This window comes from Trichechus manatus, unplaced genomic scaffold (genome assembly GCF_000243295.1).
Source record: "Trichechus manatus latirostris isolate Lorelei unplaced genomic scaffold, TriManLat1.0 scaffold00022, whole genome shotgun sequence".
Classification (NCBI taxonomy): Eukaryota; Metazoa; Chordata; class Mammalia; order Sirenia; family Trichechidae; genus Trichechus; species Trichechus manatus.
In genome coordinates this window covers 20,218,359-20,230,790 of record NW_004443958.1, presented here as the reverse complement: position 1 = coordinate 20,230,790, position 12,432 = coordinate 20,218,359, and the positions used below count along the sequence as shown (strand labels likewise).

At 53.2% G+C, this 12,432-nt stretch overlaps 1 protein-coding gene across 7 annotated transcripts in view; it reads left to right on the top strand.

Annotated features, from left to right (window-relative positions):
- The first annotated feature begins 1,813 nt into the window (after positions 1 to 1,813).
- Positions 1,814 to 12,432, top strand: part of ST3GAL1 (ST3 beta-galactoside alpha-2,3-sialyltransferase 1) — a 101,833-nt gene continuing 91,214 nt past the window's right edge. For 2 of the 7 annotated variants that reach the window (XM_023728226.1, XM_023728217.1), the window contains exon 1: positions 1,815 to 2,116. The gene's annotated coding sequence lies outside the window, so the exon portion shown is untranslated. Of the gene's footprint in view, positions 2,117 to 3,491; positions 5,439 to 8,569; positions 10,881 to 12,432 lie in introns of those variants that run through there. The other 5 variants (XR_002823530.1, XR_002823531.1, XM_023728218.1 and 2 more) reach the window with 4 other exon arrangements.

The following is a 12,432-nucleotide window of genomic DNA, read 5'->3' as shown; positions in this document are numbered from 1 at the left end:
CTCACGGCAAGCCTATGTGTGTCAGAGTAGAACTGTGATCCATAGGGTTTTCAATGGCTAATTTTCCAGAAGTAGATTGTCAGGCCTTTCTTCATAGGTGCCTCTGGGTAAACTCAAACCTCCAACCTTTCAGTTAGCAGACAAACCGTGCGCATTAACCCTTTGCACCATCCCAGCCCACCATCTCCTGGCAGCTGGCAGAGACCCGGCACTCTGAGAAGCACATGGTCTTTTATTGAGCACTTATTATATGCTGAGTAGAGTTCTAATAAGTTTACTTGTATGAATTCACTCAATCATCACAAGTACCTTCCTTATAAGCTAGACACTGTTATTAAGTCTATTTTTACAGATGAGGAAACCAAGGTTCAGGGCTACGGAAGCTGAGAGACTTAGTAACTAACTCAAGCTGGCACACCAGTGAGTGGCAACAGGATCTGAACCCAGAACTCTGACCCAGAGGGCCCTGGTCTGAAGCCTTATACTATACCACAGCGCTCGCTGATGAAGGAATGGGCGCCGGCGCTCTCTCCCCTTCGTTGCAAAAGGCTAACCTCTCCTTCAAGGGCAATGGAAACTGAAAAATTAACTGACCTCTAGCGGCGGGGTCAGTGGTTAAGCGTTCGACTGCTAACCTAAAGGTCCGCGGTTGGAACCCACCAGCTCTTCTGTGGGAGAACGATGTGACAGTCTGCTTCCGTAAAGATTACAGGCTTGAAAACTCTATGAAGAAGTTCTACTCTGTCCTGTAGGGTCGCTATGAGTCGGATTCGACCCGAGGGCAATGGGTATGGTCTGTTTTTTTTTATGCCAAACTGTGCCTCTTAACATTTCCCAGAAAAGTTGCAAAAGTGGTAAAGTCCCAATAAAGGAATAGGAGCTGTAAAACTAGATTTTAAAAAATGCTTCTTAAATATTGTGTCCAGCATTCAGCCATTAAGCGACCGGCATTCTGCTGTTCAGCAAAATAAGTCTCGACCGCCCCCACACCTACCACCGTAATGAAGGAGCGCGAAATGACTCCAAACCTGACTCTCAAACCTAGGCCCCGGCCCCAGGCCACCGCGGGGCTGGCCTCTGCACCGGCCTCTGCTCCTGGACCGCGCTGCAGCCTCTGCATCTGGAAGGAAACAACCGGCAGCGGCGGACGGGCGGGCGGGCCGCGGTGCCGGCTCTGGGGCTCTGAACCGCGTGGCACGCGCGCCCCGGCCTGGCCTCCGCGACACCTCAGCCGCGCCGCGCTCATCCCTCATCCTTCCCAAATCCCACCTCGAGTCCCGCGCCCTTAGAGGAAGTCGGTGGCTCTGCCTGGTCGCCGGCAGGAGGGCTCAGCCCCTTCTCGCCACCTTGGACGCGACTCCGGCTCTTCCGGGCACCGCCTCGTCCTCTCGCTGCGCGCTAGTCCCTCGTCCCCGGGACTGACCCCCCGGCCTCCGGGCCATCTGGCTGCTCTTCCCAGCCCTGCCAGGCTGCGGCGGCGGCCCTGGAGCGGGGAGACGCGGAGCTGTCCCTGCAGAGCTCCTCTCGCGGCGGCGGTCAGTCCCCGCGCCGCCACCGCTGCCGCCGCCGCCGCCTCTGGCGTCCCTGGCCCGGCCTGCGCCGAGCGGCCGCTGTCCACGTGGCTCGGTAGCGCTAGACTCGGCTCGCAGGAAACCAGAGCCCGGAAAGCCGAGCTGAGCCAGGGCGCAGGGGGGCCGGCTGAGGGCGCGGGCCCAGGGGCGGGTGCTGGGCGGAGGAAGAGGAGGGCCCGCGCGGGAGGCTCGGCCCCGCTCCGGCGGGCCCTGCCTGGCCCGGCGCCCCGCCTCCCTCCCGTTACACTCGGGGGATGGTGCTCCCGAGGCCGCTCCCCGCCTCCCCCCGCCCCGCGTGGCCCCGGCCCTAGCCTCCGCCGCTGGAGCCCCACTATGCCAGACGGTTTCGACACTTTGCAAAGACAAAGAGCCCGAGAGCAGCGGGAGGAGGAAGACGAGGACGGAGAAGAAGAGGAGGAGGAGAGAGCGGAGGAAGAGGCGATGTGAGCTCGCAAGGGGGCGCGTGTTCGGGACACCCCCTTTTTATCCTCCTCCGAATCTCTCCTCGCCGGAACCCAGAAAACTCCAGCGTGTCTCCTGCCGCGGTGAGTGAGGGCTCGAGTCGAGCCCCGCGCGGGGTACCCCGGGTGCGCGGGGTACCCACGGTGCGCGGGATCCCCGGGGTGGGCGTCCGCCGGAGTTGGGTCTTGGGCAGTTCCTTGTGTATTTCATGAGTGGAGGGGTGATGCCCGGACCCGGAACAGAAGTGGTGGGGAGGGGACTGGGAGGGTGTGACACTGGAGGCGGGACTGGCGACCCCGACTCCAGATGCCAGGAGGAAGACACTCGTAGGGAGACCCCCGTCTTAGCTGCGGCGACCACCGGAGTCTTTGGGAGAGGAAGGGGGTCAAAGGGGAGGCTGGGGCGCAGGGGTCTTCAGTCATTACTGGAGAAGCTGCCAGGAGCATAACCGGGAGCCTGCGCCAGGTTGGGGCAGCAGACCCCAGGGCGGCCCCAGTGACATTGAACCGGGCCCGGGGCTGAGATCTCTTGGTCCAGAGCCTCGGGAGGCAGAAGCGGCCAACGGGGCCGCCTGGGGAGGAGACCCCGCGGGGCAGCGGGGCTCGGGCGCACTCAGAGGGGCGGGGGTCCGTGACCCGGACGCCGCGGAGGCGCCCCGAGGCCGCCGGTGATACCGGGGAGCGGCCCTGGGACCGAATCCGGATTGAGGTTCCAAATCCGCTGCGAGCAGGCGCAGCCTGGGGAGGTGGCATTCCGCCTCCCGGACGCCTCCAGCCGGCGCCGCTCTGGGTCCGGGGAGAAGTTGGCGCCCTGGACGGGGCACCTGGACGCAACGTGGTGGACATTGGGCGACTCTTGAGAAGTCGAAGGGGAGCACGGCAGGGGTGGTGCTGGTGGCAACTCAAAACTCCGAGCCCGCCGCAACCCCGTTATGCGCCGCAGGTGCGGCGAAATAATCTGACAAAAGTTAGCAACTTGTCTGCGTCTTGGGTGTGTGACCTGCGCGGGGCAGTGGCCGCCCCTTCTGGGAGAGCACGGAGGTCGGGGGACAGCAGGGACACTGGGGGAGGGCGCTGGGTCTGAGCAAGGCCAGATTCGGAACCGGGACCGTAGCGCAACTTTGAGCTCCTGCTTTCTCTCTGCGTGAGGGTATGAGCGTGACCTTGCCAGAGGAAGCGGGCTGAACTTGAGATGGGGGTTGAGGCTTAGCCTTGGCCGGGTACAGATAGGTCCGGACGCGCTTAGTTAGCCCTGCCCTACTGCCGGGCCCTCGGGGTATCCCAGTCATCTGGGCTCTCTTCATTGCCTGGACCCCTGAATCTCTCCTTCGTCCTACCCAAGGGTCCCATCTGGCGCCTGTGACGCGTGGGGCTGGGTGGGGGCTCTGGGAGAGGGGACATATGCGCACCCTGAACATACGAGTGGGTGGGGGCTGGGGTGGTCACTGCGTCTCGCGGGCTTGGAGCGTCCCACGGTGGGAGACGGCCATGACCCTGAGGGCATGATCTCCTCGCCCGTCCCCATTTCAGGCATTTGCCCGACTTTCACGTGTCAGCCTTCAGGACCCCTCTCCTCTCCCGAAGCATCTCTCTCCGGTCCCCATGCCCCGCGTTTTGGCCGAGATGGCTCCCCAGGGAAACAGCGATCCCCCACCCCCACTCCGTCGCTGAGTGTGTGTGTGTGTGTGTGTGTGTGTGTGTGTGCGCGCGCTCGCCAGAGGGGGAAATGAGATGAGCGGGGGAGCGAGAGTAGGCCACCACTGCGCCTGCTGCTGACTAATAGCGACCCTATAGGGCAAAGTAGAACTGCCCCATGGGGTTCCCAAGGCCATAAATCTTTATGGAAGCAGACTGCCACATCTTTCTCCTGCAGAGCGGCTAATGAGTTCGAACTGCCTACCTTTTATCAGCCAAGCGCTTAACCACTAAGCCACCAGGACTCCTCAGCCTAGCACTTAGTAGGTGCTTAAGCTGTGTTTGTAGTAATGGCCCATAGGATGGAAGGCGGCTGGTGGCCCAGTCATCCTCTTCTCCGCTTCTTGTACCCAGTTCTACTGTTGAATTCACATTCATCTGCCCAGTGAAGGCTTTTTGGCTTCTAAACATGTGTTGAGCACCTACTACGCGCCCGGTCTAAGCTGGGCCAGTTCCTGGAAGCTGCAGGCGGAGCCGCCTGGTTTTCCCCTGCAGAACTGCCTGAGACCGCCCTGAATCTCGGAAAAGACAAGGTGCAGTGCCCCCTGCCGGCCTCTACGGGAACTGTCGCTTGGCTCCGAGGTGGGGAAGGGGCACCAGGGGCGGGGTACCTGGGACCACTGGCTGCACCTCCCTGCACCCCCCTTTCTGCCCCTACACTGCTGGCCATTTTCTGAAATACTGCAGACGACTGAAAAGACCGACCAGAATTCACTATTCTATGCTTCCTGCAAGTGCCCAGATTTGGCTGCAGGGTGGGGACTTCATAGCCTCTAATCTGTCTGCCTCTGGCTTTGGGCATGAGACTTAACCACTCAGAGCCTCAGCCTCCATATCTGTAAAGTGGGATCATTATTAACTAGTTAACAGTGGCTGCGGAGTCGATTCCCAACTCGTGGCAGATCCCATGTGTGTCAGAGTAGAACTGTGCGCCATACGGTTTTCAGTGACTGATTTTTGAAAGTAAAGTGCCAGGCCTTTCTTCTGAGGTGCCTCTGGGTGGACTTGAACCTCCAACCTTTTGGTTAACAGATGAGAGAGTGTTAACGGTTTGCACCACCCAGGGACAGGGTCATTATTAGTACATCACAAATATGATGTATAGAGTACATATTACATAAGAGTGTACACATACATATGTGTTTACATATTTATATATATGGATATATATACACACATTCAGACACATGAGATATATCTGCGTGTATATATGTGTAGCTACATATATGTGTGTATATATATATCTTGTCTTCAAGGCCTGGGGAAAGGAGTTCCGTCATACAGTTTTTGCTGAATACATAAATGAAAGAGTTGCCTTTCCTCAATCCCACAAGCTCAGGAGTCTGCTGTCCTGCATCTTGCTGACTCCACATTAGCAGTCCAGTTTGTACCGTTAGGCCAAGGGCAGGGCCTGGGCCTGAGTGAGTCTTCACTTCACCTCACTGGCTGGTAGACGCATGCCCTGCCTGAGCCCCAGAGAAGAAAACAGGAAGTGTTGCCAGAGTGATGGCAGGGGTGTGGATTTGCTCCCCCGCAGCAGCTTTGCAACAGCAAGCGGAAATGATAGCTTTCCTGCTAACTTTTCCCTGGGCTGTGTTCTGCTGGGAGGCTCAGGCTGGGCATGTCTCCAGCAGGCTCACCAGCACCCCTCTTGAAGCCTGCGACCATCACAGAATTGGCCATCACCTATACAGGAGCCCTGGTCCCCGAGGTATGGTGGGGTGGCTCCCTCTGTGGATGGGGCAGTGAGGGGTCTTCTGAGGTCCTAGATCTAGGGTGCAGTGGGGCTCTGGTTAGGTTGGTCTCTGTCTCCTTTCTCCACCAAGGAGCCCGTCCACCTCCGCCAGTACACCACGCTGTAGCCAGGTTTCTGGCAGCCCTCAGGACTGGGCCTCTGCGATGTGTGAGTTTTGAACCTCCTGGTCAGTTAACCTTGCTTGAGTCAGTTCCCGTGTGGAAGGCTGCTGACTCAGAGGGTTTGTATTTGGACAGGGCTTTGCTTTGTGGAGTCTTAACCTTAACCCTCACCTCAGGCCCCCTCCCAAACCACAAAAAGCAACAAGAAACAGAAAAATAAAATCCATCATTCATCTTGTCCTTACACGGCTTTCTAAAGAGCTCTGTAAACACATGTTCCACAGACTGATGGGAGAGCTGTTCCAGTCACAAAGAATTCTAGAATAAGCCTTACATTAAAAAAAAAAAAAATTGCCATTGAGTCAATTCTGACTTGCAGCAACACCATCTGTGTTAGAGTGGAACTGTGCTCTCTGGGGTTTCAGTGGCTGTGATCTTGTGGAATCTGTCTTGGAAGAAGTACAGCCAGAATGCTCCTTGGAAGTGAGGATGGTGAGGCTTCGTCTTCCTTACTTTGGACAAGTTATCAGGAGGGACCAGTCCCTGGAGAAGGACATCATGTGTGGTAAAGTAAAGGGTCAGTGGAAGGGAGGAAGACCTTTAACGAGATGGACTGACACAGTGGCTGCAACAATGGGCTCAAACATAGCAGTGATTGTGAGGATGGCGCAGGACGGGCAGTGTTTTGTTCTGCTGTAGATACGGTCGCTATGAGTCGGAATGGACTCAATGGCACCTAACAGTAGCAACAATTTGTGGAAAGTAGATCACCAGACCTTCGTTTGGAGACACCTCTGGGTAGATTCAAACCACCAGCCTTTTGGTTAGTGGCCATGTGCTTAACCGTTTGCCCCACCCAGGGACATGAAACAGCAGTGTTCAGCTGTGGACCTGTGGTGGGCCTTTCAGGGCCCCTCCTGCGGAGCTGGGACTGAGAGCTCACTCATGTTCTAGGAGCTCAGACCTACACACTAGAGAGACCCGCCATCTAGCCCTGGGCCAAGGCTCCAATGCTTTGCAGCTTGGCACCCCAACTCTACAAGCTCTGGGCCTCAGTTACCCTCTCTGCAAGGTGAGAGGCATGGAGTCCTGCTGACGGTCTCCTTGGGTTAGTAAAGCCTGTCTTCTGTAAGACAGCACCCAACTCACTTACTTTTCCTCTGGTTTCGCCCGCAGACCTGCCCTGAAGGACAGACAGCCCTGGCTCGGGAAGACTGAGCCGACTCCACCCTGTGCCGAGGGCCTTTCCACTCTCACCCACTGAGCGTGCCAGGGCCTCACAGAGCCCACACTCACGGGCCTAAGGCACCCTCCAGCAGTTGTCGGCACTGGGTGTTCAGAGACGGCCTAGAAGTTTCAGATTCTGGCTTCTGAAACCTGTCAGAGCTGACACTGCGCCTGTGGGGACTACCACATGATGCATATTGCAAACAGGAACCACAGTGGCCTCAAAAGGGCTGGTGTTGTTCCCCATCTCAGAGCTGAAAATGACCTTAGAGAGCATTTTGGTCAAAATGCAAAAATACTGGGGCCCAGAGGGACTGTTGGTGGCAAAGCTAGCTAGAACACTGATCTCTTCAACTCCAGATGAGTTAACCCTCTCTGTGCCCCCTTCCTCAAACTCACACACTTTTCTGTACACTTAAGTCTCTGTTCCCTTATTGCAGAAACCAACATACCCTTGGGAACGCTGGGGATTTTGTTGTTTGTTTTGTTGGTTGGATTGTCTTGGTTTCAGTTGAACCAACATTTATTAGGTGGCTGCTAACCGAAAGGTTGGTGGTAAAAACCCACACAGTAGTGCTGTGGAAGGAAGGCCTGGTGGTCTGCTTCTATAAAGATTATAGCCAAGAAAACCCTATGGAGCCGTTCTACCCAGTAACACATGGGGTCACCATGAGTTGGAAGCGACTCAACGTCAATGGGTTTTATTAAGTTCTAAGCACCATGCAAGTTGCTGGAGATAGAAAGATGGAAGAGCATGTGATTCTTGTCCTCTTGTCCTTCCAGAGGTCACAGTGCTGGGGCGGTGGTGGGGAACGTGGGAACATACAATTACACTGCAGTGCGGTTTGTACTATTCTAAACTGGAATAGGATTGGAACACAGAAGGGAGTGGTTTCCTCTGCTTTGAGGGACTCAGGGATGGATTTATTGAGCAACCTCGGACATTCTTCTGAGCATAAGTCAGACTGCAGGAGAGCAGAGGTGTTTTCTTGAATGCCTAGAACTGATATCTAAACAAAGTGGCTTGCGACCTGTGTGTGCAAAAATAATAAAAATAAAGAATAATCGAATAAAGTAAAATAACCGATGGGCCATAAGTCTGTTCTGCATGGTTCTCAAGAAGTGAGGGAACTGGGACTTTTAGGGGTTCAGTGCTTTGCCCCCTGTTTCCTTCAGTATGTCCCGATCTCTAGTTTGTTTATGTGGGATTAATCTGGCCACTCAGCCACAGTGCGGATCCCTCAACTATGTGACCTTCCAAGGGTTAGGAGTCTCAGGATAACTGTGTGCCTTGCTTTTCCTTTTAAAAGGAAATTTAATGCTGAACTTTAATAGTTTGTCCTTATGGTTAAGCTCTTGACTACTAGCCAAAGGTTGGCCTTTCGAGCCCACCCGGAGGTGCCTCAGAAGAACGATCTGGTGATCTGCTTCCAAAAGGTCACAGCCTTGAAAACCCTACTCTGCACATACACGGTCACCGTGAGTCTGAATTGACTTGCAGTGTGATGGATCACTTTTATATGGCCTTTCTCACCATGTGATTGGGTGGGACTATACAAGTACAGTAATTGTGGCCCACCAAGGGGATTGGATAGCTTGCTAATAATGCAAATAAAGTTCATGGCACCTGTTCCGGGGGGGGCATGCAAATAAGGTATATGGAACCCTAATGAAGAGGTTAGTCAGTTTTGCCATCCTGCTAGGCTTAAAATGAGCCATCCCAGAAGTGAGAGGAGAGGACCTCACCACCACCAAGAAAGAAGAGCCAGGAGTGGACTGTGTCCTTTGGACCTGGGATCCTCGTGCAGAGAAGCTCCTGGAACCAGGAGACCGAGGGAGAGAGAGCTGTAACACTGGAGATGACAAGAAGTGGTGGCGGAGAAGCAGCGGCAGCCGAGGCAGCGCTGGGCTTCCTCGTCCTTGGAGCGAGAAAGTTGAGTACTTTCAGGCAGAAGTCTTGCTGGCAGAGTGTGCTTTGGGGAACTTGGTGGAACTAGCTTTGCCGACCCACAGGGTTAGAAACCTGACCTGAGCACCTTCAGCATGAGGCTTACTGGCAGAGGAGGGTGCCTCAAACGCTCATCGGCAGAGTTAAAAGAGCTTTGTAACACTTGCCCGAGCAGGGCAGAGGCCAAGGGCCAGAGAGAAGCCTGCCTGTGGGCGTGGCTGGAGAAGAAGTTGTTCTGATGGAAGAGCTATATCCTGAGCATTCCTGAACCTGAGTTGTAACCTGTTACTTCTCTAATAAACCCCATAACTGTGAGCACTGTCTGTGAATTCTGTGTGGCCACTGCAATGAGTTCTTGAACCGAGCATGGAAGTCGAGAGTGCCGTGGGAGGGACGGTTGGTGTCAGAACTGGTGTAAAGAATCGGTGAGAGGAAGCATGTCTGACCTCCGCCTCATTGGTTCTCCTCCACCTTGTGAAGCTAGAGGAGGTCAGATGCTGCCACCACACCATTTTTACACAAATTTTCGGCAACTAACAACAATAATTGATCTCAGATTTCAATAGCTGATTCGGGAGGGGGTCAAAAAACATAGCAGGTGGCATGTGGAGAAAGTGGGCCAGGTTTGCAGGAGGATGCTACTCCTGTGTTGCTGACTCCGGTGAGCCCCTTCCCCTTCATGAGCCAGGCTTGAGGTGCCGTGGGGCCATTGTCCGCAGTGACACAGGGCCAGTGTGACGACTTGCGGGGAGGCCCCTGGGAGCACCTTGCAGGGGGCCCGGCTCCTGGAGCCTCTCAGTATTCCAGTTGAGCTAAGAGGCTGTGTGGGAGAGGGTTGTAAGAGGAGATGTTTGCATGGGATACAGCATTGTAACAGAGCGTGTGGGTAATGGAAGAGTTGACTGAAGGTGGAAAGTTTTGGAAAGCTCACAGAAAACGCTTGAAGTACAAGGCTGGTTTCAATGTTAATATGGCTGGTGAATTACATCCCGGGAAGGAGCAAAGTGGAGTGACGGTGTTAGAGTAGCGCTGTTGCCTTGTTCCTGTGGATTCTATAAAACCTTTAGAGTTTCTTTTTCCTTAGGCCATAACACCGAGAATGACCAATTCGCCAGAGCTGTGGCCTTAGAAGGAGCCCAGAGCGCTGTCGCCAGGAGCCAGGACATCTAGGGAGAGAGGCTGGTGGAGGGTGCTCAGCCACGAGCCTTCACCCACTCAACTGAGCCCATTGCATGTAGCCTGGGTGGTCAGCAGGGCTGAGATATGTATCAAAGTCGAAGGCACCTGTGGATTCAGTATGTTGTGGTTAACACCCTAGACGACCTTCTGGAGGGAGGGCTCTGGTCTTAGCATATTTCTGGGAGAAGCAGAGGGACCGGGCAGAGAAACCACTGACCTAGGACTCAGAACTCCTGGGCCCTAGTCCTGGTCCCATCATACCTACTCCTGGCAGGGAACCCTGGGTGAGTGGCTTAACCTTAGTGTTTCCTGTCCTCAACCTGGAGGTGGCGCGGTTAATCCCCACTCGGCCTCTATCATAGGATGGTTGTAGGACCCACAGGATGAGGCATCAGAACATACCTTATTGATAACAGTTTTAGTAACATCCCTTATAGTGTTTAGTGTGTGCCAAGGACGGTGTCAAGCATCTTAAATGCTGTATCCTTCTGAGTCCCAGCAAAAACATAGCACACTCAAATTGAGTGGACAGTTTAATTAAGGGAGTAGTTACAGAGGTGGGAAACCAGTAAGGATGCTGTAAGACCTGGGCCCAATTACCACGCTGGGAGAGGGGAGGAGAGGCAAAGGAGGGATGGGGCAGAGAAACCAGGAGAGTGTAGCAGTAGGAGCTGGTGGGGCCAGCTGGTCAACCTGGGCAGGGAAGGAGCCAGGAGGATAAATACTGCCACCTTGTTCTCTTCCCCTCTGCCCTCCACAACTCCAGTGCCACCAAGGGCTGAGCCATGGGCTCACTGATGCTGCCTCCTGGGAACAAGGCAGGGTGGAGACAGACTACGAGTAGACCTGGAAGGTGAACTGAAGCAAACACGCATACACCCACCATCTCGTATGATTCTGTAGCAGCCACGAGGGAGATATCTCAGGATTCCCAATTGGCAGGTGAGGAACCTGTGGCACAGCCATGGTGATACCCTTGCCTAAGGCCACACAGGTGATAGAAGAACCAGGGTTGGAGGCCAGAAACTCGGACAGAGCCCAAAATTAAACCCATTGTGCTCCATCGCCCCTAGTAAAATGAAAGCACCGGATGTAAGATGTTATTATTAGGACCCTCAAATTGTTATCTTCAGCATCTTAATGAGAAGCAGAATAGCATGAGTATGAAGGGGTGCCTGGGTTTCAATTCCGGGTTCATCACTTACTACTCAGTGGCCCTGATCAAGTTATTCACCTTCTCGGTGTCTGTATTTGTCGTGGAGATAATACTGTGTGCTTCCTATGGTTGATGTGAAAAATAAACAAGTTTATTCACTAAGGAACTTAGGATAGATCCTGACATATGAGAAGCATTCAACAAATGTTAGCTGTTATCTTGAGAAGGTAAAGATTCAGGTATGCTGGTATAGGAATGGGGTCAGGCTGTAAGATGTCCTCTTAGCCTAAGGCTATTATTTGAATATTCTTACATTAAAGATAGTTTCTTCCAGTTAGTCTGGGGATGTTTGGATTATTTCTTCTGACCCTATCTGTGTATGTATATATATATACAATGTTTCAAAAAAAAAAACCAATAAGCAAGTACCACCGTGAACAGAGAAAAGATCGAAGTTGTCAAGAATTTCATTTTACTTGGATCCACAATCAATGCCCATGGAAGCAGCAGTCAAGAAATCAAATGATATATTCCATCAGCCAAATCTGGCACAAGTGACCTCTTTAAAGTGTTAAAAAGCAAAGATATCATTTTGAGGACTAAGGTGTGCCTGACCCAAGCCATGGTATTTTGAATCACCTTGTATGCATACGAAAGCTGGACAATGAATAAGGAAGATGGAAAAAGAATTGATGCCTTTGAAATATGGTGATGACAAAGAATATTGAGTATACCAGGGACTGCCAGAAGAACAAACAAATCTGTCTTGGAAGAAGTACAGCCAGAATGCTCCTTAGAAGTGAGGATGGTGAGACTTCATCTCATGTACTTTGGACATGTTATCAGGACGGAACGGTCTCTGGAGAAGGACATCATGTTTGGTAAAGTAATGGTCAGCAGAAAAGAGGAAGACCTTCAACAAGATGGACTGACACAGTGGCTGCAACAATGGGCTCAAACATAACAACGATTGTGAGGATGGTGCAAGACTAGGCAGTGTTTCGTACCGTCGTGTACAGGGTTGCGATGAGTTGGAACTGACTTGATGGCACCACCACCACCACCATATATATGTATGTGTGTGTGTGTGCCTGTGTGAGTGTGTGTGTATGTGTGTGTATATATATATTTAAAAAAAAAAAAAAACCCGTCGCCATGAAGTCGATTCCCACTCATAGCGACCCTACAGGACAGAGTAGAACTGCCCCATAGGGTTTCCAGGGAGCAGCTGGTGGATTCAAAATGCTGACCTTTTGGTTAGCAGCTGAACTCTTAACCACTGCACCACAAGGGCGCCATATGTGTGTATGTGTGTGTATATATATGTATATATATATA